Source organism: Parasteatoda tepidariorum, chromosome 5 (genome assembly GCF_982258835.1).
Source record: "Parasteatoda tepidariorum strain Cologne lab strain chromosome 5, Ptep-v5.0, whole genome shotgun sequence".
NCBI classification, from domain to species: domain Eukaryota; kingdom Metazoa; phylum Arthropoda; class Arachnida; order Araneae; family Theridiidae; genus Parasteatoda; species Parasteatoda tepidariorum.
The window spans coordinates 17,934,178-17,959,795 of NC_141759.1; the positions used below are offsets into that span (position 1 = coordinate 17,934,178).

Below are 25,618 nucleotides of genomic sequence, written 5' to 3' on the forward strand. Positions count from 1 at the left end.
GCTTTGTTATTCAACCGCAGCTTTGTTTCTCAAAAATGACTCCACTGACTAGCAAAATTTGGAATAATATCTGCCATTTATTGGCCAAAATTAACGATCACCACGGACCACACGGCGTCTTAATAAAACAAATGGCGATTACCTATCGCTGTGATTGATAGGCGATTACCTATCAATCACAGCGCGAACGCCAATCCGTCAAAAATGCACCCCCCCATATATTTAATTATAATGTTTTTGAAATTACTTTGTTTTAAATTTGTTTCCTAAAATTTTTCTTAATTTTATGAATCAACCTTGTAATAGTTTCCATATTTTTTTTCAAAATTCATCAAAAATAACCCTTTACATTTTATATTATTTAATCACCGTCGTTGAGCAGTCGACCCCCAATTTTGAATTTGACTAGCGAAGTTCACCTCAGTAGCCCTGTAATTTTGAACCCAGTCCAGAAGACAAGGGAACTTCTGTATCAAGTATTGAAAAAAAACTGGCCTTCGTGGAGGACTATTTTGATGGAATAAACACGCATTTGCGTTACTTGAAGTGAAAAACCACGAAAACCACCCACCTGGTTTGCTTGACGGCAAGGGGACTCCAAGGGGGGGGGGTGATCCATGATTCATCCACCACTGAGGATATTTTATGTTAGTAATTTACTCGGTGCGAGTAAGGTGTTGATTTTTCGTATCGACCAACCATCGCTGGGAATTGAACGTGGGGCACCTCATTGGGAGGCGAGTACTCTATCCCCTGAGCCACCACAATAATCCCTTACATTATTTACTTCAGTAACTTTTTATCCTATATAATTATCAATTTATGAAAAGTATCCACAGCTAAAAATGTTTTAAAGACCTCTATTAATAAAAATGTTTTTTTTTTCTTTTTAAGTTGTCACAAAAGGAATTAATATTTTTAAGATTCTGTGACTAAACCATTTTATTCACTTACACGGGCAAGCCAACACTTTTCTAAAGTATGAAATGTAAATTTATAAAGCAGGATAGTCTTTACATTTACCTTCAAAATATTTTTTCCTGAACAGTTTGGTTCTGGAGGACTAACTAAAGATCCAAAAGGTTGAGAAACACTTATTTACATTAATATTAAAATAAAAAGGAAAATTTATTAAGTACCACTTTATAAATAATAAAAATTAATTTCAATAATATTTTATCTTAAGAGTAAATTGTATTAATATTTTTACGTTGCTCTTATATAATTTAAGCAGTGATCTAAATTTACTACTGGTCACTGCTAATGACGGAACAGAAGTGCAAAGAAGAAGTTATCGTATACTTGCTCTAGTAATAGAAATTTTATTACTTTAAAATACTTTGAATTTCCTTAAATATGCAGCAACATAATTGAAATATGAATGTTTGATTTTTGACTGTTTAAAATATGTATGATTCATAGCAATTCATTAAGAGAAAAGGGAATGTTTTTATGCTGCCCATTGACATGTAACTGTATATTGGCATGTTACATTTAACTGTTCATAGACTTTTGGGTACATATGACGAGTGAGACTCGTCACGAATTTATCACCAATAAATAAAAAGTGGTGACTAAAATATTTTGCTGTCAGTCTATTTCAGAAAGAAAGAATGCACGGATAACTACAACATGTTATAAATGACAAAGCATTTAGTAAAGGTGTCAGGTTATATTTGGTACTTATTTATCAAAATATTGTTATAACAAAACGAAAAGACTTTCTTTTTTTTAACGAAAAACTTACTACTATATAGCTGCCAACTCTTCCGGTTTTCCTGGAAGATTTTATTTTCATATTTAAAGTGCCAGCGAAATTCATGTTATTTCACTAAACTTTTTGAATTATAATAATAATTTTAAGTCAGTTTGACCACCACTACATATAAATAATTACAACAAATATATAAAAGCATATTAGTTCATATAATAGCGAATTTCAACCTAATTAAAATATAAATATATTTTTGAGGAAGATAGTTTATCGGTAATTGTTTTACTACCACTTGGAAAATCCATTCTCGAAAAAAGTGAATGTTGGCAGGTATGCTACTAATTTTAATTTGGTTGCTTCCTCTTAGTTTTTATTTTAGAATTTAAATAAATCGGATCCAAAGATCTAATAGGAATGAATCCGTTTCGTTTTCTTAATGCAAAAAACTGTTGATATAACTCGTTTTTATAAAAGAGTTTTTTTTGTTAAAATAGGTAGGGAGTAGTAGTTTTACTCACTGAGTTAAAAAAAAAAGGGAGTACTGTTTCTATGTCGCTCATGGACATCATATATAATAGGAATCACGTTTCGTTTTTCAAAGCAACTGTTGATATAACTCGTTCTTATAAGAGATTTTTTTTTGTTGTTAAAATAGGTGGGTAGGAAGTAGTAGTTCTTCTCACTGTGTAAAAAAAATGTAAAATTCAAAAAAATTTCTAATTAAAATATATGCTTGCTTAAAACTTTATAACAAATTGATACAATTAATGGGCTCGCCTTGTTTAACTAAAGAGAGGTTGAAATCATTTTAGAATTTCATCATTTATAATGCAAATTGTGTTTTACCTACCATTTTAGTTAATAACATGTTCAGTGCTGAATAACGTGATATCGCGTGACGAAATTCTTCCGTACACTTTGCTAACAGAAGTGGACAGTTTTAATTTCCTTTAACCCGTTTTGTCCCGTATTTATATATTGAAATGATACAAAAAGTGGTTTTATGGAAAAAGTGGTATAATATATTATCGAAATAAATTTTTTTTTTTTTACTGTTAGGGCATTCAAAAAGTCTTTGAGAGATCAAAAAGTGCTTGCTCCTTATAATTCTAGATCTAATCAGAAATAACTAAATCATTGTGGTATCTGAGAATCTTTTAATTCACCCAGATAAATGAAAATGCTGAAAAAAGCTTCCCACCACAATGAATGTCTTTGAAAAAAGGAACTGTCCTAAATATATGACGGTGGGCGTTAACCGGTTAATAAAGTTTCGAGTTTTAAGTTCTCCGTTGTAACTCTGTTATATGCTCCACATAGCGGTCTTAATGTATTGTAATGGTAAATATTGAGGTGTATTTATGCTTGTTTATTAACATTTATGTATATATATATATTCCTTTTTTAACCTTTAAAAAAATCTCAAGTGTAAAAGCATACTTTCCTACATGGAAGTCTTTGCTCCTTTCAATTTTTATAAATTTACTTCAGATTCATTTAATCTCCACTATGTGTCTATAAATAAAAATAACATCATTTAATAAGTGCAAGATACTCTTTTGATATAGTGTTTGGTATCTGGCAAAACATTAAAAAAAAAATACTTTTTCTTATTATTAATTTTTGAGTCAGATTATCTTACCGCTGGAAAAATCATTACATTTTAATTATTAAAGGTTCTCACACACCTGGAAATTTTTTTTAAAATAAAGGTAGTAACAAGGTTGTCATAGACGACTAAAAAGTGTATAGTGGGATAAACTCAATTCTTTATAGTTTAGTTATTACTTTTTAATTATTCATTCTTAACTACCACTAAGATTTACATTTCCAACTACATATTGTTTAAATAAAACATTCTTACAAGAAAGTAAACTGACTGCTAGAAATATCACTTAATTTTAACCCTTTGACATACGACGACATCTGCAAAGATGCCAACTGCTCCGGGCACGACTAAATAATTTAAAAAACGGTAACTAACTGCAAACTAAAATTTGCAAATATTTGCCCAACATTGCTTACATATCAAGGGGTTGAGCATGCTTTATACATAACATCTTCGAATTATTTAGAAATAGTGGTAAATAAAAACCTATTAAATTTAATATATTAAGCCAAGAATCACAATTAATATACTGCCACTCGAAAATATTTATTCGCTGTCCGGAGCAAGTTGGCATCTCAGCATCTGGGCGACGTAATTTGTTTCTTACGTCAAAACAGTAATTGACGTGCCTCAGACGTCTTCAACACAGAGATACCAACTTGTTCCGGGCAGAAAATAAATATTTTAAAGTGGTAGTTTATCAATTGTGATTCTTAGTCTAATAAATTCAATTTAGTAGATTTTCATTCACCACTTCTTCTAAATAATTCGCAAGCTTATATAATTCACCACTCCTATGTAATTACGTCATGCTATACCGTTTCAAAAGCAAGCAAAAATAGTCGAATATTTGCAAAATTTAGTTTGTTGTATATAACCGTTTTTTTAAAATTTCTTTTGACGTGTCCGGAGCAGTTGGCATCTGTGTCAATATTCCGTTGCGAGTAGTTGTTTACAGTGATTACAAAGATCATTTCTATGTCAAGAAATGATATGTCATGAGGTTAATATCTTTTAATAAAATTTTGAATTTTATTAGCCCGTGGCAACCCTCGAGTAATATTTATGTAAGTTTTTTTTAATATTATTATGTTCGTAGCTTCCTGAATATTTTATTTTCTCCAAGTTAATATATATAGATCCGGAGGTTCGGCGGATATGAAATTTTAATTCGATAGTGGTAACTAATATTAAGAAATTTTCAGCTTCTTTACTACAGAATTAAAACTGATTTTTAAATTTTTCCAGGTACGTACAAACCCTGCCCTGAACTTTGAAATTTGACTTGATATGAGGTTTTTCGGAGTACCTGTCCACGAAGGGAACACTTCACTTTTTCATCTGAATTAAGCTAAAGGTCGACTAAAACAAAATGGCATAATAAACAGATCCTGATAAACAGATAAACAACCCTGTATTACATATAATAATTTAAATATGGATAGTAAAATATTACGATAGACAAAACCATCTTGTTTTTGCAAAATAAATTTTTATAATAAAATACTACCGCTGCCATTTTTTTTGAAGCAGGTAAAAAAAAAAAAAAGACACTTAACGGAATCAAAATTGCCTTGTCATAGAAAATAACATTCATTTAATCGAATAAACCATCCGCTGGAAGATTTCTCTTCCGGAGTGTTTCATTAGTGACCCGAAGCCTGCCCCACAGATGATCAATTTGCGCAGACGATATTTCCAAAAGATTGTGCTACTCATTTTTTTATATTTTTTATTCTACTGTGATGTTGGAACACTTTGATACACAAAGGTAAGAACGAGCACACGGTTGTAAGGGTTCCTTCAATAGGGATGGTCAGAAGGTCGTGTTTAACCGTTTGTAACGCCGCCGGAAACGACCTTTTGAAGGCATGATTTGTTCCAAAAGTTGTTCTTAAGCGACGAATTTGTGAGTTGATAGAGAAGCTTGAGCGAACAACGAAGAATGGACTGCGCGTTTTTCCGGATGCGTTATTCAAAAGAAATAAAAAACGGTTGTTAATTAAACGGATGATAACTTTTCACGTAACGGTTCATGCTAATTTTGAGGAATTCTACTTATTATTGGGTGGTAATTATTTACGGATTCAATTAGTTTATATTCACTTTGAAAGAGAGAGAGCCAAGAATTTACTTTTTTTATCCCCATCAAGACGGAAGGAAGACTTACTTCCACTGGTGTGATTTTCCAATCTTGCTGCCTTTAACTGCTCGTTCGCCTGTTTGACATTTTCTTAAATTAAAAAAAAAAAAAAAAGAGCCGTGGAGGTTCAGGGGATGGCTGGTTGATGCGAATTCCGCACTCGGCTCACACCGACCACAGTGCAGACGTAAAATATTCTCAGTGGTAGACGGATCATGGGTTTGAGTTCCATTGACGTCAGGCTAACCGTAAGAGACTTTCTGGTTTCTCTCTCCTTGTAACACAAATTTGGATTAGTTCCATAAAAATTTTCTCCACAAAGGCAAACTTCTCCCAATACTTGATCCAGGAGTTCCTTTGTCTTCCGGATTGGGTTCAAAATTACAAGGTTACGGAATTGAACATTAGTAACCGTGAACTCAAGTCTGGGTTGGCTGTTCAACAACGGTTAAGAAAAAGAAGAAGAAAAAAAGGGAATCGTTAGAAGGCCGCTGGGTTGTAGATTAGCTCCCCGTAAAGGAGAGAAAACTATTTCTTATATAACTGGTATCCACAGCTATACATAGCTATCATAGAATACATGGGGAGAAATACATAGCTATCAAGACATATTTAAAGTTTTAACGCATATACTAGAATGTTTCCGATACTGGAAAATATATATTAATAATTCCTAGTAATCACTGATATTTTTTTCGCGCAAAAACTATGGAAATTTCATAAATTTAGTAAGGATTTTACCAATTATATGTATCTATACAAATCAATAATGATAAGTCAACCAAGTGCATGGAGTTAATTTTATAAATTTAATATAAAGAACATCAAAGTGAAAACATAAATAAAAGCTATTTTATTACAGGGTTTGTGTTAAGACTCTTTATTTATCTGTATGTACCTAGAGTTCTTTATAAATTGACGGTTCTTTTTTCAAAAACGAAATAAGCAGTAGCTCAAGTGCTTTATTATTAATATTTTTCCAAAACAACCTAGTTATGTCTAATATAACAGAATAATCAGCCCTCCCATGACCTGGAAAAAATAAATCAGTGATAGCTAAGATTTTTCAAGGCTTCTAAAAAATGCATACATTTCGTTTTCATTTAAGAAATTATTCCCGAAGTAGTTTCTTTTGCCCCCTTGCATTTTTACTTTAAATTAATTAGTAGCTTAAACGTGTGAGTGGTATCTCACTTGTGCTACCACTTTAAAAATTTTCCACTTTGTGGAAAACCCTGATAATAACATGATTTGAAGTCTAAGAAGTTAAGAAAGAAATCTAAACAGATATTTATCACCATATATTAAGCTAAACATTCAGGGCCATTTAGGCCTCAGATGCCCAGTTCTAAAACAACGAACGAAGGAATGGGCTAAATTTAAAATGATCATTATTCTTAAAAAAGTAAAGAAGTGGTAGCAAAATTTCTGAAAGAACATTTGAAAACTTATTTCTTTTTCCCTTTAGAAAATGATTTCTGTGCAATCTCAGTTAATCATTCCCTACAGCAGGGAGGCCAACTGCTCCGCTTAATAAAAAAAGTTTCAATAAATTGGTAGCGAATTAAATTTAAAACTTGTAAGAAAAAAATGACTATGTTTACTCTTTAAAAGTGTCATCACGAGATAACTTCATAATGCTTTAATGTCAAGGTAAATTTCGAGGTGTCTGCCTTACGGCACATGACTCTTTAACTAAGTTTTTTGCCATAGGCAACGAATAAATTAAGTTTGAGTTAAAGTAAAATAATGTGAATTATAAGATGACTGCAACATAATTGCGTGTCATGTCATACTTTGAATTTTTTATGTGTCGTGGTGGAAAAATTATTTAAAATGAAAAATACAAAAATAAAAATAACTTAAATTTCGTTACCACAGGAAATTATTATTATTTTTTTTTTTCATAAAGTGGAGCAAGTTGGCATCTCTGGTACAGTAAAGAAAAAACTCTTTTGAAAAGCATACAAGTTGGCATCTCCGCTACAGTTAAGAAAAAAATGTTTTGAAAAGCGTACAAGTTGGCATGTCTGCTACAGTTAGGAAAAAACTCTTTTGAAAAGCGTACAAGTTGGCATCTCCGCTACAGTTAAGAAAAAACTCTTTTGAGAAGCTTACAAGTTGGCATTTTTGCTACATTTAAGAAAAAACTCTTTTAAAAAGCTTACAAGTTGGCATCTCTGCTAGAAACTCTTTTGAAAAGCGTACAAGTTGGTTGGTATGCTATTAGTTTAAACGTAACAAAGTTGAGTAGTCTTATTTGAATGGGCGTAAAACGATGGAAAAAAAGAAAAGAAACATAAGTAAGAAGGAGAAAAAAATGAAACTAAAACAACCCTGCTGTTTTTAATAACACTTCTTAGTATTTCCAGCAGCTGGATTCATCACGACCAACGTAACCACTTTAAAAGGACTTTAAACGATCATGACTAAACAAATAAAATTTAATAGAGCGCCAAGCATATGTTGCAATGGATATTATTGTTCTTTTCTCAGAGCGAATAATCGTCAGGTGTTCGAATGCAAGTCCGAGAAATTTTACCATGAGAAAGGGATACGGTATTTGATTGAAGGTCAAAAGATGAATATTCCATGAACCATAAATTTCTTGATTAGACATAGAGTTAATGGACGAAATGACTTGAACCGTGTTAACTGTAACTGGATGATGAGGCGAAGATTATGATCACGGACACTCCACGGTATTAACTTTCTTCTATAACAATGGGAGCAACTGACTTCGAACAAAGCACAGCGGACGTACAGCTTTGTGACGTTGGAGGATTTTGCAGACGACTTTTCTTTTCGTGCATTTATTTTAATCACGAAGAAAGTTTAGTTGTATAGTACATTTCTTTTTAAGATATTTATCGTTTGGCGCTTTTCTTGTTTGAAGCTAATGGTGTTCTATAATGATTAGTTCTTAGAATGTTGGTGGAAGAATTTATTTATATAATGATATTGCTTTGTATGATGAGGCGCTTATGCCAAAATTAGTTCGATCCATTAGAAAAAAAAATAGAAGCAGATAGAAAAAAAAACACACACACTTATCTAGCAAGAGATAGTTTTTTTTTAATGAGAAAGTAAGTGCCGAGTCAATTTGCTTCTTAAATGGAAAAGCCCATTTAACCATAGTCAGATAATATTATCAAAAATTAAAACTATAACGAGTAAAAAAGAACTAAAAAGTTTTAAAAAGCTGCCTACACATAATAACTTTTATTTGCACTAATTAGGATAAAATTTGAGTTGTTGCTTCTTAAATAGAGTCAATTTGCTACTTAAAGGGAAAAGCCCATTTAACCCTAGTCAGATAATATTATCAAAAATAAAAACTATAACGAGTAAAAAAGAACTAAAAAGTTTTAAAAAGCTGCCCACACATAAAAACTTTTATTTGCACTAATTAGGATAATATTTGAGTTGTTGCTTCTTAAATAGAGTCAATTTGCTACTTAAAAGGAAAAGCCCATTTAACCCTAGTCAGATAATATTATCAAAAATAGAAACTATAACGAGTAAAAAAGAACTAAAAAGTTTTAAAAAGCTGCCCACACATAATAACTTTTATTTGCACTAATTAGGATAATATTTGAGTTGTTGCTTCTTAAATAGAGTCAATTTGCTACTTAAAGGGAAAAGCCCATTTAACCCTAGTCAGATAATATTATCAAAAATAAAAACTATAACGAGTAAAAAAGAACTAAAAATTTTGAAAAAGCTGCCCACACATAATGACTTTTATTTGCACTAATTAGGATAATATTTGTTGCTTCTTAAATAGAGTCAATTTGCTACTTAAAGGGAAAAGCCCATTTAACCCTAGTCAGATAATATTATCAAAAATAGAAACTATAACGAGTAAAAAAGAACTAAAAAGTTTTAAAAAGCTGCCCACACATAATAACTTTTATTTGCACTAATTAGGATAATATTTGAGTAGTTGCTTCTTAAATAGAGTCAATTTGCTACTTAAAAGGAAAAGCCCATTTAACCCTAGTCAGATAATATGATCAAAAATAGAAACTATAACGAGTAAAAAAGAACTAAAAAGTTTCAAAAAGCTGCCCACACATAATAACTTTTATTTGCACTAATTAGGATAATATTTGAGTTGTTGCTTCTTAAATAGAGTCAATTTGCTACTTAAAGGGGAAAGCCCATTTAACCCTAGTCAGATAATATTATCAAAAATAAAAACTATAACGAGTAAAAAAGAACTAAAAAGTTTTAAAAAGCTGCCCACACATAATAACTTTTATTTGCACTAATTAGGATAATATTTGAGTTGTTGCTTCTTAAATAGAGTCAATTTGCTACTTAAAGGGAAAAGCCCATTTAACCCTAGTCAGATAATATTATCAAAAATAGAAACTATAACGAGTAAAAAAGAACTAAAAAGTTTTAAAAAGCTGCCTACACATAATAACTTTCATTTGCACCATATTTGAGTTGTTGTTTCTAAAGTTGAACCACAAAAATGGTTCGACCTACAACTCTCAGGGCACGAAATGCAATATCACTAACCACTAACGCCTCAATTAATTTTAAAAAAAAAAAAAAAAAAAAAACACTTGTTATCTAACTCTACGTATCCGAATTTCAAAGACGGTGGTTTAAGTATTTCTTCCCCATCATATTCAGATGCTGCGTTTTCCAACCATTTAATTACGAACGTGAACTCAGTCACATGAGCAAAAGTAAGTATATAATGTATTTAATGGTTTGCGTTGCAACATATTTTATCATCAGTTATTTATAATAATGTGTTTTATTGGAAGGATATCAGAGGAATTATTCTTTGCTTCTCTTTATTACCGACATTTAATGATTTGAACTAAAATAATTGAGTTAAACGAGTGTCTCTAAAACTTTTTCAAAGAAAATGGAGTCACCGCAAAGAGTCAAATACTTTTCATCTTACAGCCTTCATAAAATAATTTTTTAAAAGCATTAGAAGAAAAAATCTAGATAAATTAAAATTATTTTCGTAATGATTGGTTTTTATGTAGGCTTTTTAACATTAAAAACGAAATATTTATTGAGAATTTCCCCGTAAAACCTGCGATCTCGTTAGATCAGGCCAGTAAAAACGGGTTTAACGATGCATGTATTTACGTTGCTAAAATTATTATTATTACTATTTTTTGAATAAAAGTTTTATTCATGATTGTCGATTGTGTTGCTTTATTCATAACATAAACAATCAAACTCAATAGCATCTGGTGGTCTAAGGTAGTTCCTCTTTTAATATACAATTATAGTGTGCTATAGTTACTCTACATACAGGGTTTGAGCAAATATATGTCAAAGCTTTCACACTAACTCTATATAGATCGGCTAAGGTACTTCCTTCCTTAAAATACAATAGTGAGTTACAGTCACACTGTATACAGGCCTTTTTTTTTTATAACCGTCGTTGAACAACTGACCCAGTTTTTACATGAAGAGTAAGACCACCAGAACCTCCCAAGGTTAGTCTGACTGCAAAGGGACTCTAACCAAGAATCCGTCTACCACTATTTCACGTCAGCACTGAGGTCGGTGCAAGCCGAATGCGGAATTTGTATGTACCAGCCATCGCCGGGATTCGAACCCGGTTCACCTCATTGGAAAACGAAGGTTCTATCCCCTGAGCCATCACGGCTCTGTATACAGGGTTTGGACAAAAATATGAAAACACTTTTACACTAACTCCACGTAAACAATCTACCTTTTAGCAGCAAAGTTTTGGGGAGATTTCGAGTGGCAAAACTTCAGGCACAATTCGAAAGTTCATGCTTAGAAATGGTGTCATTTTTACACATTTACCCATGCAAAATTTGCATCGACCAAAATGAGTGTAGGAAGTTTAAAGCTGATTTCTTTTTTTCTAATCCTCACAAAATTTTATCAATATTTTACTATCACAATATTTTTACAATATTAACCCCTCCCCCCAAAATACTTTTACTTTAAAGTGTAAGAAAAAAAACTAATTCTGTTTTACTTCATTTTTTTTCCTCTTAAGCTAACAATTAAAATCAGTACTATAATTAATGTGATCGGAAATGTTTTAAAATCAAAAGGAAATAATTAAATAACAATTAAGATATCCAATCGCAGAGATCACTATTTTAACACTGTTCAGTTTCACAGATTTCGTAAATTATTTTTTGCTTAAAATTTTTTGCATATTTTTTTGTCGTCTGCAATTTTTGTAAATACATTTAAAGTATAGAAGAAGATTTTAGTCCTAAAATAACATACTACGCAGCGTATTTTTATATTACCGTTATAAAAATAAATTCGTCAAAAAGCACAAATAGAGGGAAAAAGGAAAAACTAAATATTTTCCAGCTAGGTCAGCACCGAGAAATAATTTTTCCGCAAGTTTTTTTCACGAAAACGCCATTTCAGAAATCATGCGAATGTTCAGTTACGGTCATGGTTGTACTATTCGCGTGATAATAAATTCTCGGTCGCATCATCCAGGAATTGTATTGGAAGCTATAGTGACGACTGCATCAGAATACAAGAGAAAACTGAATATTTTTCAAATAAATGTTGGAAACAGAATCATAAATTATCGTCTGCATAAAGATAAAAAGAACAACACAATGGTAACAACAACATTAAAATGCGTTTGAATGTTTAGTATTGGAAATTGAATGTTGTCGGCGATGATTTCTTCTGATGCAATGACATAATAATCATTGTTGAATAGTTTTTATTGTATTTTCTTATTTTTATTTTATTTCATCTAAAAATCGCTTGGAAATTTATAGTTTTCATTTTCCACCAAAAGAAAACATACGCAAGAAAGCGACGTAGAAAACTTGAATTACTTATAATTTTCTGGAAAAAAAAGACGTTTGCCAATTTAAATTGAAAAATAACATCAAAATATGAAAATAATGTATTTCGGTACTCTTTTGACAAATTAATAATCAATTAGAATTTTTTTTCTTCATTTTTTAAAATGAAAACGTATAGCAATATTTGTTTTTGGATAAATAATCTGAAAATAATTGATTTAGTAATAGATCTAAGCATGCGGAAATAGTTCCTCATGAGTTAAATAAAAGTTATGTAAAATATTTTTTAACCTACTTTTGGCTTAAGAAAATTTTATACTGCTGTTCTAAAATAGCATTTATTTAGTATTAAGAGTGACAATAACAGGATTAGTAGCATTAATAGTGCTAATATACTGTCCCTGGCAAAATTATTAGACGCACTGTAAGATTCTGTATAAAATCTTAATTATCAGGTGATACTATACAGCTTTATTGGTTTAACGCGACTGAAACCGGTTAACACTTGCATCAATTCCTGCATCAATTGGTTAACATTGTAATACAATACGTTAAAAGCAAATTCAAATAGGAAGTTTATAAAAAAAATCTCCTGAATAAAAACCCATTACATGTATGTTTGAATATAAGAGTATTGTATATCAACTCGTGCAAAACATGTAATTATTGAAAAACTACAGTGCGTCTAATAATTGCAATTTACTAATATAATACATGATAAAATAAATATTCTATATTTATACAATATATCGTCTAATTTATCCAATCGAGCCGCGATGGCTCAGGGAATAGAGCGTTCGCCTTCCAGTGAGACGAACCGGGTTCGAATCCCAGTCGATACGAATTTCGCAGCCAGCTTGCATATTCCTTGCTTGCACCGACCACAGTGCTGACATGAAATATCATCAGTGTTAGAGTCCCCTAGCCGTCAGGCTAACCGTGTGAGGTTCTCGTGGTCTTCCTCTCCATGTAACGCAAATGCGGTTTGGCTCCATCATAAAGTCCTCCACGAAGGCAAATTTCTTATAATACTCGATCCAGGAGTTCCATTGCCTTCTGGTTTGGGCTGGAAATTACAAGGCTACGGAATTGAACATTAGTAGTCATAAACCCATAAAATTGGGCCTGCTGTTCAACTACGGTTATAAAATATAATTTATTCAATCGTCGAATTTAACCACTTGATACATGAACGAAAACAAGTGCAAACCGGTTTCAGTCAAGTAAGAACAATAAAGCTGTATAGTATCACCTGATAATTACGATTTTAAATAGAATCTTATAGTGCGTCTAATAATTTCGCCAGTGATTGTAAATTAGAAATTTTAATAGTGCTATTTTATTTTTTAATAGTGCTATACTATTACATACCTGCCAACTCTTCCGGAAGATTTTATTTTCATATTTAAAGTGGTAGTAAATATATACTATTTTTTTTTCTTTTATTATATTAATTTTTAAATGATTTTGATCACCACTATTCTTACAAAAATTAAGCACATATGCATACCTGCCAACTTTTGATCCGTTCCATTTTGTTTTTTCCCAGTGGTAGTAAAATAGAATTAAAATTTCAATTGCAAGCAAAATAATACGTTATATTTTAAAAGGCTTTAGCTGACAATCGTGATAGTAACGCATATTAAGGTATATGCTTAATTTTTTTAAGAATAGTGGTGATCAAAATCATTTAAAAAAATTAAGTTTTTAAAAGAAAAAATAGTATATATTTACTACCACTTTAAATATAAAAATAAAATTTCACGCCAAATGCGTAAAAGTTGGCAGGTATGCATATATCAATATGCGTTACTATCACATACCTGCCAACTTTTAATCCTTTCCATTATCTATTTTCCCAGTGGTATTAAAATGGAATTAAAACTTCAATTTTAAGCAAACAAATACGTTGTATTTGAGAAACCTTAAGTTGACAACCGTGATAGTAACGCATTTTAATATATGTGCTTAATTTTTGTAAGAATAGTGGTGATCAAAATCATTTAAAAATTAAGTTTATAAAAGAAAAAATAGTATATATTTACTACCACTTTAAATATAAAAATAAAATCTTCCGCAAAATCCGGAAGAGTTGGCAGGCATGCTATCATGGTTGTCAACTTAAGTTTTCATAAATACAACGTATTTGTTTGCTTAAAATTGAAGTATTAATTCCATTTTAATACCACTGGGAAAAATTATAATGGAAAGGATTAAAAGTTGGCAGGTATGCTATTACGGCGAAAAACGTGTCCCATGGGCCAATTAGCAAACATAAACAGTTATTTTTCTAATCAAATAATCTCTTTAATTCTTTCACATTAATTGAACTTTATATAAAAAAAGTTGTGTTTCTTGGTGCGTTTAAAAAAATATCAAACATGTAAAATGCATACGCACAAGCGCTGTTTAGTTTTGAGTTGCATTGCCAAATAGTGAATTTGTTATTAATTTTATTTCTTTTCATATATTTTTTTCAAAAGTATAGTTCTTAGCTTATGTTTAATATTTGCCAATATAATATTTATGTTTAGTTAAATGTGTATTTTTCTCGCTGAATTGAATCAGCCACAATCGAAGTCAATAGGGCGAGTAATTTAGAACTTATGAGAAGTTCTATGCTTTAAAAGGACTATTTTTCGAATACACCTGTTTAAGTGTTGGACTGAAAAAAGTTGAGCTCGAATCACTTGAATTGATAGTTTTAAAATTTTTTTTTTGTACGGATAAGAAAAGTTAGAAACTAAATTTCTTTTAATGCAAAATCATAATTTTTTCTAAATTATATATGACCTATTTGCTTTATTTTGATTACTTTCCATTTAGTGTAAGAAGAACTGCATAAGAAACAACACTGCTTCTGTCTAGATAGCAAACCTGCTTGTGAATACTTTAAAAATATCGATGTAAGGAATACCGGGCAATGATCCACCCATCCATGCCGGCTATTATCCCAGTTAACCCGATTATTATTATACATAGAGATTTCTGAATTTTTTTTTTGCCTTTCTTCTAAAATAAATAAAGTATAAATCTACTCTCTGGGTTAAGAAATCTTTTTCATCTAATGCTAATTAATCACAATTATGTTAATTACATGACTAAAATAATTATATTTTATTGTTATTGACGTATGAAAAATAATGTAGAATTGCTAATAAAATTGTATTGTAAAAATATTTGATCAACGCCCAAAATAAAATGTTCATCAACAAAATTTCGTATCCTGCCTCAAATATCCATTTTGGTTAAATAATTAACGTGATTACCGCTAGTTTCAATAAACAGCATGAGCTTTCATTAACAAGCTATTTTTGTACTGATTAAAAAAATGTGAGCTTAATTAACTCCATGCAAAATATTTAAGTAGATCCGTTTACAATATTAGACGGAGGAAATAACAATCAGGAAATCAAAAACATCGTAAGCGAGCGAGACCGATAATTGTTATTAGCGAGGGGGGGGGGAAGTCGCTACTACGATTTCCTTTTAATCGATTGGTACTTCATTAGTTTTAATCATTATGTTTTAAGTAGATTAAAAAAGAACAAGGGGAAATAAATGTTCCATTGTGTTTTATTTTTATCGTCTGCGCTAGTGAACGAACCTGGATTTCATTATACGCGCACTAATCTAAAGAATTCTTATTTAAAGGAAGGTCTTATATTGGTATTAAAAGGTCATTAGGGATAGTGTTGTTTTTGTGGATTACGAATACAGGTTTGTTTTTTTCTTTCGGTGTAAAAAATGGATTATGTTAATAATCAGTTGGATTGGCTAACAATGCTTAGCTGTAATTGCAGATGTTCCAAGTTAATAGCTTGTATCACACAATGAAGTTACAAGCTCGAATAGCTCTTAATACTTTATAATTAATATTGAAACCTTAGGTTTATTTATACCTCGCTCATTTTTTTTCTTTTTTTTTTGATGGAAGAAGTATTACTCTACTTTTTGAAAAGACTTTACACAGTGGTTAAGAATTAAACGCTAAAACTTAAGAGAATTTTGGTTAAATTTTCAGGACATAGAGCGTTCGCCTCTCAATCAGGTGGCCCATGTTCGAATCCCAGAGGTGGCTAGTTGATAGGAATTCTGCTCCTGGATTGCATCGGGTTTGGGGTCAAAAATTCGCAGCCCAAACTTCGTAGATCCATAACTTCGTGGGTACAAAACATTGCTGATCTAAAACTTCACCATTGTAGAACTTAGCAAGCAAGACTGTACCAAGAAAAGTTTTTTTTGAAATTTTATTTTATTTTTTCGCAGGGGGGGGGGTGAGGTAACTTTTGAGCGATTTCCTTTAACGGATTAAGCACTCTAATAAATAAATTAATTTTTAATAATATATTATTTTGCTTCATGTCAATCATAGATTTTTAACTCACCACCCACTTTGTAAGTTAAATATTTTTCAGCTCCCACTGTATAAAAATTCTTTAACAATTGTTAAAAATATATAAAACATAATTAATTTAATATTTTTAATTTTTTTAAAATTAAATTAATTATGAATTAAAACCTTTAAAACATTCACTTCTTTTTTAAATGAAGATTAAGTGTTTTTATTCTATTTTTTAAATTAACATAATAGAAAGTAAAAAAATAAATATTTAATTTTATACTTTTGCTGTTATTAAAATTAAGTTAATTATGTATTTGAATTCAATAAAATTATATAATATGTAAAAAATTTTATATTCAAATTTTTGAATTTGTCCGAGCGGTGCTAGCGACGTTTCTGCCGCGAAGATTTGACCCATTACCCTTTCATCGATCTCAGTGCTGAGATAAAATATCTTCAGTTGTAGACGAATCATGGGTTAAAATCTCCTTGCCGTCAGACTAATTGTAAGATGTTTCTGTGGTTTTTCACTCCATGTAACGCGAATATGAGTTCCATCAAAAAATATCCAACCGTCGTTAAGTAGCTGGTAGAATTTTCAGTTTACGACTACCAATGTTCAACTCCAAATCCTTTTAATTTTTAACTCAATCCAGAAGACAAGGGAACTCCTGCATCAAGTATTGGGAGAAATTTGCTTTCGGGGAGGACTTTTTTTGATGGAACTAACTCGCATTTGCTTTGCATGGAGAGAAAAACCACCCACGGTTAGCCTGTTGGCAAGAGGACTTGCCCATGATCCATCTACCACTGAGCAGAGTTGGCCAAAAATGTAATCGATTACATTTTTTGATTACAGTAATCAATTACTTGTAATCATGATTACAATTTTAAAATTTTTTGATTACAGCTGTAATCATGATTACAATATTGATTACAGTAATCAATTACTTGTAATCGTGATTACATAGTCGATTACAGTAATCAATTACTTGTAATCATGATTACAACTTTCGAAAAATTTTGATTACAGCTGTAATCATGATTACAATTTTGATTACAGTAATCAATTACTTGTAATCATGATTCCAAGTAATTGCGATTACAAGTAATCACAACAAAAACGATTACGAGTAATTATGATTACAAGCAATCAAAATATTTGAATACATGTAATCATGATTACATGTAATTTGATTACATGTAATTATGATTACATGTAATCTAAATACACGATTACAAGACTATGTATTCTTATAAATGACTATATTTTACAGTAGATAGTAGAATGTATTTTATACTAATACATTTTGCACGTATGAACATGTACTGCATTTTGTACGTATTTGTATACGTACAAATGAATAACTAAAATGTATGTACATATGATTTTATCTAGTGCATATGTTCAGACAGTTTAGTTTCACACACATGTGCATGCACTTATATTGTAGGTATAAAATATATGTACGTATGTATATAGATAATAATTACGTATGTATGTGCAAACAATGTAGACATGTACATTTATACACAATGAATATATGCATTTTATGCAAATATTTGTGTATGTAAAATGTATATCTATGTTCATGTACGCATGTATATACAAGTACTTGTGTTTGTACGAACATACATACATTGTCTGTACAATGTATGTCCCATGCATGCATGTGCAATTGATTTATGAACAGTATAATATATGTATGCATGTACAATATAGGTATATCTGTAGGATGTACAATATGTATCATATATGTATACATGTACATGATATGCATGTCCAGTGTATTTATGTACATATACATAATATGTTCATGCTCAATGTATTTATCCAAATATGCATAATACATTTGTGTACGATTATACGTACATTGGGAGTATTTATATTTTCCATATATTCATACATACATTCGACATGCATAACGTACGTACATACACACATTTGAGATGCATATATTGTACAGATGTATATACATATAGTGTACAGATGTATATTCATATAATGTACATATGATGAAATGAACATATAATGCTCATATAATGTACATATGATGAAATGAACATATAATGCTCATATAATGTACATATGTGTGTACATATACAGTACATATGTGCATAAATATATTGAGCATAATTCTTTCGTACAAATTTTACATGTGTACATGCATGCTATCCCTATCTATGCATATGGTGCAATGTATATACGTCCAATGAATGTATCCACACATGTACAATACACGTATGTTCCGTGTATGCATATCCATATATACTATATATGCACGTACAATACATGAATGTATGTACATACATTGTACATGCGTACATACATTACTCGCATACATATGTACATTACATTTATGTCTAAATATGTGTACAATGCAATAAATAAAATGCATGTAAGTTAACTTTTAATGACTCAAGCAAGTTAAATGACAAAATCAAACGATATTTAAATTTAGTTTTCAGCCTTAATTGTTCTATATCATTTTAAAATTCTCTGAATAAAAATTATTTTCAGGTATTTTAGTGAAATGTTTGACAATACAGATTTATTTTTTTAATAATGCATGATTCATAGAAATTTTTTAAATGGTAAGAAAAACGGTAAATTTTATGTGTGGAATTAATATTTAGAAATTCAAAATAAAATTATCGTTTGCTTTCTAAAAAATATGAGGTCGAGTTTCATATGCCTTAGAATAAATTTTAAAACAAATTTTAATAACTTTACTCATATAATTTTTTTTAATGTATGCACAACGTATGTGTATATTGTATTTACATATATTTAAATGTACGCATGCATTTGTACATTACTTGTAATTATGTACATGTATACGTTGTATGTACATGCGTACATTGTGCATATAACTATTTTTTTGTACATCCATGCATTACATGCGCATAAGTATTAACAAAGTATGTAGTTACACAAGTACATACGAAAGTTGTACATAAGTACATACTTTGCGTGCACATATATCGATGTACACATAAATATGCATGTATACAAGTAGGCATTTTATCTACGCAACTATGTGCATATATTGCACCTTTAAATAACATTCTTACATATTGTACGTAAATACGTACAATTTTATATACATACGTACATTGTATATGCGTGCTATTATCGTAAATTTATACAATATATGTAATTAAGTACATAAAAGCATGCAAACGCATAAACATTATTTTCATATACGTTCATACATACATTGTCTATGTATACAAAGATACAAAACATTGCCTTTTTGTACAAACTAACATACATGCGTACATGTATCATAAATGCATAATTATATGTACTAAGCATATGCGTATTGCATTAAGTATATTACAATATAATTATGAAAATTGTTCGTACAAGCAACGTTTGTGGATACATTGTAAGTATAGGAATCGCAAATTGTGCGTTCATGCGTGCGTACATTCTATGTACATAAAAATATGTAAACACATGAATACTTACATAAAAAATTTGACTATAGTATACATACAATCGTAATAACTTGTAATCGTATAGTTTGATTACAAGTAATCACAATTACATGTAATCAAATTACATGTAATCATGATTACATGTAATCATGATTACATGTAATCATATATTTTGATTACTTGTAATCATAATTACTCGTAATCGTTTTTGTTGTGATTACTTGTAATCATAATTACTCGTAATCGTTTTTGTTGTGATTACTTGTAATCGCAATTACTTGGAATGATGATTACAAGTAATTGATTACTGTAATCAAAATTGTAATCATGATTACAGCTGTAATCAAATTTTTTTGAAAGTTATAATCACGATTACAAGTAATTGATTACTTGTAATCGTGATTACAAGTAATTGATTACATAGCTGTAATTATCTGCAATCAATTACAGTTGTAATCGATTACTGTAATCAACGGCCAACTCTGCCACTGAGGATATTTTACATCATTTTTGCCCGATCATTTTTGCCGATTTTTTGCCCGAAGACTCTGTCGTACCATTCAATAACTTTTTTTGTGAATAATATGGTATTTTCATAACTGTTATGAATCTCAATAGTAGTGTTTCTAGAGTGTCAAGGTCAAATTTAGCCTATCTTTAGTCAGCGCCGTCAACGCTGAAAAAAAGGCGCCAAATGACCATAGAAGGAAATGAAAATGAAAAGCAATCACTATATAGTTTTTTTTATTTAAATTAAAAAATTAATCCCACACTGCATTATCTGAACTCATAAAAATTTGCAAAAATAGAGTATTATTGATTGATTTAGTAAATCGTCGCAATTTATTTTCCTTGGCTGAAAAGAGCTTCGTTTAAAGTAAGTGATGTCCAAAAACGTTCTATTTCTACTAAAAGAGGAGCTATTGTGTGTGAAGATGGGTGTGACGATCTTTCTGGTTGAAAAACGGCTCACTCACCTCGCCTTGTATATCACCTTCATGGTTTGGGGAGCATCCCCTCCCTGTCCATCTAACCTCCATCACTTCTTCCAGAAAGAAAAAGGATGCTTGAAATTTAATGCTTTAATGATTCTCTCACTGTATCATAGTCTCTAGGAGACAGTGTATTCCCCCCCCCCTATCTTTAGTGTTCTTGAAATGATATGAATAGCGCATCAAACTACGAAGTCTTACGGAATATTTTGCTTATGACCCCAAATTTGACGTGTTGAAAGGACCATTTTTATTTAAGGACGTGTTTTTTTGTCCTTTTTCCTGTAATTAATTTAAATTTATTCAAAAGTCATCGCAATTTTAAGTGATTGAGCCGCGATGGCTCAGGGAATAAAGCTCAGTCTCGCAATGAGGTAACTGGGCTCGAATCTCAGCGATACGAATCGCTGAGAATCGAGCGTCCGGTCGATACGAATTCGCACCCTATCCGTACCGACCGCAGTCCGGACATAAATTATCCTTAGAGGTAGGCGGATCATGAGTTAGAGTTCTGTTGCAGTCAGGATAACCGTGAGTGGTCTTCGCAGCTTTCCTCTTCATGTAACACGATTGCGGGTTAGAGCCATGGAAAAATCATCCAGGAAGGCAAATTTCTCTCAATACTTGATCCAGGAGTTCCCATGTCTTCTAAATCAGGTTCAAAATTACAAGGCTAAGATCAGAGCCGCGATGGATTAGGGGTTAGAGCGTTCGCGCCGTCCAATGAGGTGAAGGGGGTTCGAATCCCAGTCGATACGAATTCCGCATCCGGCTTGCACCGACCACAGTGCTGACGTGAAATATCCTCAGTGGTAGACGGATCATGGGTTAAAATCCCCTTGCCATCACGATAACCCTGGGAGGTTCTCGTGGTCTTCCTCTCCATGTAACGCAAATACGGGTTAGCTCCATCAAAAAGTCTTCCATCAAGGCAAATTTCTCCCAATACTCTGTCCAGGAGTTCCCTTGTCTTCTGGATTGGGTTCAAAATTAAAAAGCTACAGAGTTTACCATTAGTAGTCGTAAACTCATAAAAATTGAGTCGGCTGTTCAACGACGGTTATAAAAAAATAAATAAAAGGCTAAGATTACAAGTTATTCAGGGTAGTCCGTTATTTATTTTGGGCACTGTACAATTTCTTATATCCTTGAAATAATATGATGACCGACAATCTTCGAAACAAACTCTAAATATTAAGCATCATTTTTTGTTCTCTAATATTTATCAAAAATCAGAAATGGTAGAGATAAAAATAATAATGAAAAATTCCACAGAAAACTGATTGTAAACACTTGAAGTCTACTTTAAGAAAGTATTTCAAGTGATTCCTTGTTAAAAGTCATACATCTTCCTAAGATGGGTACTTATTGTCTTCTTTTTTTACCCACGAAAAGAAAACTTTCATAATTTCAAAGCTTTCTTTTGATGTCGTTACAACACACTTTTATAAGTATGTGTAGTTTCTTAAGAAGTCACTAGGATTAAAGAGAAACGTGCTTTGAAACAACAATAATTCTTTTATGTCACAATTTGATCACACCTTTAAGAGTTTTTATGTTCATCATTTTTATTTTCATTTTTTATCTTTTATGGTTTCTCCTTATTATTCCTTCTATTCTTGTTTTTTATTTTTATACTTGAAGCATCCGCTGACGTTATCTTTTTCAAACATATAACAAGGCTAAACATTAGAATTTATGCAACGATTTTAAAATTAGGAGATTTTTTATGAAAGGATGCGTTTTAAGCCTTTAATCTTCAACATAATTTATGAATTTGCTAATAAAATTTTAAGGATTTTTATTATTTTATAATATAATTTTTTTAAATGTTATTTTAGTTTTTGATAAAACTACATTTTGGAATCTTTTAAGTTTATTTTTTTTAAACAATTTATTATTTTGATCATAAGTTTAACGGAACTTTCCAATTTTCTCTTTATGCTAAAAAAAAAAAATCGATTACAGTGCCATAACAAATTGTGTCCGTGTGGCCTAACGGATAAGGCGTCTGACTTCGAATCAGAAGATTGCAGGTTCGAATCCTGTCACGGACGAATGTAAAAAAGAATAGTTTCGATCTTTAGATAGAAAATAAGAAGGTAAAAATTTTTTTTTTAAATATTAGAGCTTATACTTTTAGTACTTTAATATAAAAGTTTAATAAACGCTTTTTTAAAATTTCAATAAAACTTTTAAATAAAATACATTCAAATAGCGAACATATAAATCTGAGACTTCAAAACAGTTGCTAATAATACGAATAGCAAAAAAAAATATGATAGCTTGAGAGTCAAGTGAGCATGTGAGGTCATAAAGTCATCAATCTTCTCAGTTATCAATCTTCATAAATTCCTCAATTTTCATTCTTTTGATTCCTTCAGGGGAAAATAGACAACGAGAAGCGAAAATCTTACCCTTTAATAACTTTGGGTAAAGGAAAAAACAATTCTGTAGATACAGGGTGACAGTTATTGAACTCTATCAAACTGTCTACAGTATCCAAAGATTTCGACAAAATATGGTTAATGCAAGACGGAACTTGACCCCATCGGACCAAGAGAGTGTTTGATGTCCTATAGGAGCACTTTGGGGGTTGCATTCTGGCTCTGGGGAATCCAGAGGAATGAGACTCGCCTGGCCGCCATATTTTCCAGATCTGAACGCACGTGACTCATTTTTGCGGGACTATATTAAAGAGAATGTGTACAGAAATAACCCCAAAACTATTGCTGAGCTGTAAACTTTCATTCAGGAAGTTCCGGTTCCAATATTTTATCGGGTCATGCAGAATTTTTCTATTCGTCTGCTCCACATCATAGCCAGTGATGGCAGGCACATCGAACATGTCATAACATAAATCCGAATATCTGTAGTGACGTTTACATGTTGAATAAAACTTGTACTTACAGTAGTTTTTTTTAAAAAAAATAATTTACGTTTTATTTCATACAGTTCAATAATTGTCACCCTGTACATAATAACTTTTAAAAAATCTTGGAAAAAAAGTTTTCTGTGAAATTAATTATAGGACCATTTTTGCATTGCGTTTGATATGTATGTACGGCATTACTTTATTTCAATACAGCTGCCAATAGAGAATTTCTAAAATTCAATTCCACGCTTAGCTAATGAAGTTTGCTTTCAATCTTAATTGAGCATAAATGAGTGTTATCCGGAATTGTTATCCGTTACCCGACTCAGGGTAATAACCGGGTATCCGGTACATTTCGAATTATTAATATATATATTGATAATTGTTAAGTTTATTATACTGGCAGTTGCAGTTTGGAAACAAAATTAAATTGTTGTCTACTTCAACCACTTCCTGCCCACCATCATCCCGATGTACCGCACCTTGTTATCAAAAAAAGGGCGGCAAATCATTAAGGGAAAGACATAAAAAAAACCATTCCCAATTTCAATCCACCAAACATTCAAATGATGTTCCACCATAACTTAGAATTCCACCACGTCGGCTACCCAAAAGAACAGAACAGGAAAAAAAAAATGTCTTATTCGAAGAGATCGTCTGATGATAGTGGGCAGCTTATGGAGTCCTTGAGGGCTCCAACCTTCAGAACGACAAGGTCGGCGTTTGCTCTGATGCAGAAATCAGCATCCACGCAACTCAACTCAACAATGAAGAGTTAACTCGGAGAAAGAAGGAGTGCAAAACTGCCTTTTTTGTTTCGTTTTTTTTATCCTATTTTTTTATTCTCGCATGAAAACTATTCTGTTCCAAAAGCATTGTTCTTTAGAATATGTCTGGTAGCTAGACCCCGAGAAAGCGAATTCCAATATAAAGGACATTACATTATTTTAACGAGCGTTCGTTATAATTTAAAATGAAAAGAAACTGCCCTTCGGGTTATTTTCGTTTTTTCTGAATGAGTTCAAGAGGAATATTAGCCGAGTTTTGTGTTCTATTTTGGAAGTATTTTTTTTTAAGGAGCTGTAAATGACTTTAAATTGGCGACAATGACGGAATATTAGAATCATACTTATTTTATCATTTCTATGGCCTCTATGATAGAATGACTTGCTTTGTTTGCAATATCCCTCCAGAATGTTATTACAGTTGAACTCGCTGATAACGAACGCGAAGGGACCTCAACGCTTCCTCTTTGTAACCGAGTGCTCGCAAATAGTAGGTTCAGGAAAAAAATCTTGAAAGTTCATAAATATTAAAATATATGTACTCATTTTATTAGTTTTGTTTATTTCTGGATATTATAAAAGAAGTTTTAATTTGCTTTGAACTATCATGTTGTCTCTTTCACTAATCACCCGAAAAACATCTTCGTTTGAACCGCCGCTCTGGAAAAAAAGTTATTCTATTCTATTCTATTTTTCCTTATTTTATTTTTATTCTATTCTATTTTTCTCTATTTTATTTTTATTCTATTCTATTTTATTCTATTCGATTTTATTCTATTCTACTCTATTTTATTTTATTCTATTCTATTCTACTTTATTTTATCCTATTCTATTTTATTTTATTGTATTTTATTTCCATTCTATTCTATTTTATTTTTATTCTATTCTATTTTATTCTATTTTTTAACCGA

General features: G+C 31.1%; 1 protein-coding gene and 1 non-coding gene across 2 annotated transcripts in view; one reads left to right on the plus strand and one right to left on the minus strand.

The window, feature by feature from the left end:
- The window catches only part of LOC147808622 (uncharacterized), a 187,540-nt gene that overhangs the window by 46,027 nt on the left and 115,895 nt on the right, over positions 1–25,618 (minus strand). The gene's annotated exons all lie outside the window — the stretch shown is intronic.
- On the plus strand, positions 23,032–23,104 carry TRNAR-UCG (transfer RNA arginine (anticodon UCG)). Its single transcript has one exon. It is a non-coding gene; the product is annotated as a tRNA-Arg (tRNA).